Source organism: Uranotaenia lowii, chromosome 1 (genome assembly GCF_029784155.1).
Source record: "Uranotaenia lowii strain MFRU-FL chromosome 1, ASM2978415v1, whole genome shotgun sequence".
Taxonomy (NCBI): domain Eukaryota; kingdom Metazoa; phylum Arthropoda; class Insecta; order Diptera; family Culicidae; genus Uranotaenia; species Uranotaenia lowii.
This window is the reverse complement of record NC_073691.1, coordinates 186,591,755-186,595,543: the sequence shown is the minus strand read 5'-3', so window position 1 is coordinate 186,595,543 and position 3,789 is coordinate 186,591,755.

Below are 3,789 nucleotides of genomic sequence, written 5' to 3'. Positions count from 1 at the left end.
TCCATCTGCGTGAACAATTCTCCGGGCCCTATTGTGCTGCAAGTGTACACACTTTCTCGAGGCGAAGAAATTTCGTAACGTCAAATTTTCTGACACCATCCTGATAGATGATTAATAGTGTCAAGCGAGATGGGAAAAGCCGGAGTCTCCGGCTAAGTCGAATTACTGGGATCGGTTCCGAGCTGCCAAGACGGTTATGTGATGTGACCAATTTTTTTTAGACTATTTTCGATCGGGAAGAATTTAAATTTAAAATATAGTTTGGAAATAGTTTTTTTGAACGCGTTTCTTACATAGGTACATACCAACATTTGAAAAAATTAAAATCTCACGAAATCAGATTTACAACACGGTATTTACAAGTTTGGGGCATTCAAAATAGACATTCACATGACATATTCAACTAGCAGAATTCAAAACGGAACCATACAATCCAATTCAGAATTGAAATTCTGATCCACTATAAAAAGTCACTGTTTGCCGTCAAATTCGGGTACTTTTACAACTTTCAAGTTCATTAATAAGTACATAAAGTTCACTCATGGGAATTGGGCAAAATAAGTTAACTACAACGACCATATGAATCATTTTTGCGACTTTCAAGTTCATTATTGAATACATTTAGTTCACTCAACGGAATTGGGCAGTTGTTTTCTTTGACAACCAATATGTAATTTTCAAAACCTTCATTTAGGTAAATATTTATGTGACTTTTGGTTGCATGGGCTCTCCTTTCTTGAAGAAGATTTTGTATGGAACGGAACGTTGGAAGCGTACATTAGACCACAATCCGATATGCTTAATAACTAAATAATAAAAAAATAAATTAAATGCATTCAAATGATTCTGAATTATTTTGATTGTTATTACTTTGGTAATTAAAAAAAAAAGACCGTTCAGTTTATTCACCATAGTTGAGTTGAGCGGCGAGTCCTGGCTCTTTCTCGAACCATGGTTATTTTATCGGAGCCGTGCTGTGGCATTTTTTAACCACCACAGTTCTTTTGGTTCGAGAAAACGAACTAACGTCTTTCTGCTGTTCTTCGCTCTTAACCCTTCATTTCATGATTTTTTATTTTTCCTTAAAAATCATTTTAAACCGTTGAAAATGATAAGTACATCAAGAAAAAAAATTAAAATAAAATAAGATTTTTCACTTTTTTCATAAAATAATTATTGCAAATTTGTTTCTTTATGAAACGGAGGGTTAAGCTTATGTTGCCTGTGATTTAATGGGCGAGCAACCAAAAGCTGCTTATTTCAATTAGTTCCTTAGAACTAACGAACCATGGCTCTATTAAAAAGAACTGCTTATCGCAGATTAACACTGGTTGGAAAATTGAACTGCTGCTTAATATTCTTGTGTTCAGCTGCCAACCATTTTTTTTTAGGTTGCGGTTAAATTTTTGAGCTAGTAATCATACCTTGATAGCATATAATACCAACCAAAACACAAAGAACTGCAATTCATGTTTCAATTATGCCTTGATAACATATGATATCAACCATGAACTTACCGACAATATTGTATTGTGTTTAAAATATAATTGTAGTTATTAAAAAGTTTTTTAAATTCTTAAATTTTCAAGACTTGAAAGACTTCAGACTGCCGAGTAGTGAAAAAAGAGATGAGCAAACGCTCTCTAGCATCTTAAGCTAGTTTTTCAAAGTTTTTTTTTATTTTTATATAAAATTTGAAAAATCGAGCAATAAATGTATAAATTTTAACATTTTTCGATACCGAAAAAAACTTTACCCAGTATGACGGATTGGCTTGATAATATTACCTACAAACTTTTCACCGGATTTCTCATGCTATACCAACACTGTTGGTGTAAAAATAATTTTCAAACAATCACTTTATTTTTTTAAATAAATATTTTTAAAATTCAGTTAGGTGTCAGAGGTAAAATGCAACAAAATGCAAATCAAAGAAACACCTTTTTAATCTCGTTTCCATGTGCTGGCATATGAATGTTTTGCATCACGCGATTGTAAGTATTGAAATTTCATTCATCCAAACATTTATTTTTATGATTTCAGTTTGTAGAATTTTTCGTAGTATTATTTAACCCCTAAATGTATGCAGCATCCCTATTTTCAGATAAAATGTGAAAATGAGATTTTACAGACCAAACAATTACTACAATTGGTGTTTTCATGCGTAATGGTCTTTAAGGCATCGCAGATAGATCAAAAAGTATCAATTTTCATAAGTGTTCATAAGAATTTTCATAAAAAAAAAAACAAAGTTTGTTGCAAGTGACCCCATTTTCTAAGGACGTTGAAAATCGCATGTTTTTAGAAAATTAAAAATAACTGAAGAAACCAATAATTTTTCTAACTTCGCCTATTTGATGTCCCATCATCCTTAAAACTTTTGGTGTATAAGAGGTAGGATTAACTGTGAACATAAGTTTTTTAGAAGCCATTGAAGTTGAAAATTGTTGCAGGTTGCCCCGGTTGACGGTACTTCTGTTTTTGTGGAATCCACATTGTAACGGAGTCAGAGCAAGGTTACCGAAATCACAAAAAAAATCTATAGTTTCATTTAGTTCTGAGCACTTTTTTGCCACATATTCTGTGTCACAGAACACAGAATTTTAAAAATACTCACAGATTTCACAGATTTTTCAAATGTTGTACGAATTTTGAAACATTTTAATTATAATTGTTAAAAAGAATTGTGGTTTTCTTATTTTGAATTGTTAACATGAAAATTGATTTTTGTCCAATTAAATGTAAAAAGCACTCAATTTTTCATGACTTTGCTATGAAATTAATGAATATAGTATCACAGAAAACCAACACAGATTTTTGACTTGAAATCACAGAATGTTGAATGTTTTTTTTTGTCAAAAACACTGATTTTTATTTCGGCTACCTTCGGTCAGAAGAATGTTATAATACTGATTCATACCGGGCCTCATCGACAGGTGGGTATCCCAGAGGCACGTTGCGATAGCGATTGATATCCATGCGCGCTCGATAGGTGGGCTTACACGGCAATTATATTGTGCAATTATACATGTATATATACACTAATAACAGAAAGTATTTTAAAACCTTCAAAGGTTATAAAAAAAGACTTGAAGTTTTGAATAAAGCAACTTAAAAACCACTTGATTAAAATAACATGTTGGCTTATTAAGAGATGGACCCAGCAAACACCTTTCTACCATTTTTGAAGCAAAAGCCTCCTCATATGATTTTTATGTATAATAAACTAAATTTTTCTACATGCCTTTATAAGATATACTGGAAGCAACAAACAAACGCTGCTTTGTGAGCCGCGGCGTGCTGTTCTGTGAGCTCAAAGAGAGGCCTCGCACTCCCACTCGGTTAGGTTGCGCAGCGAGCTAGCCGTGTGTGGTTGACTTGGTCGCTCTCGCAGATTTCGGATAGCGCAACTCGTCGACCAAGGGATTGAAATCAAGAGAGAATTCTTTGCATTTGGAGTGGTAATGATTAAAATTCAACAACTGCTTCACAAATTGCAACAATTTACAACAATTAGCACATTTTCACTCTCTCTGAGCACTGGTTACTCTCATTTGAACTCAAACCTTCTGATTTTCTTTAACAAATTGCTAAAAATTACCACAAATTCAAGCATTGGCTGCACAATTTGTGTGATCATTGACGAATTTTCTCCTTTCATTTCAGTTCCGGTCGTCGACGCGGACGTGTGGAGAAGATTGAGCGAGCGTGTTTTTGTTTTGTGCGAGAGTACTCCAACGGCCAGAGCCAATGAGGCCACATTTAAATCGGTATTTTCAAGCACGAAAA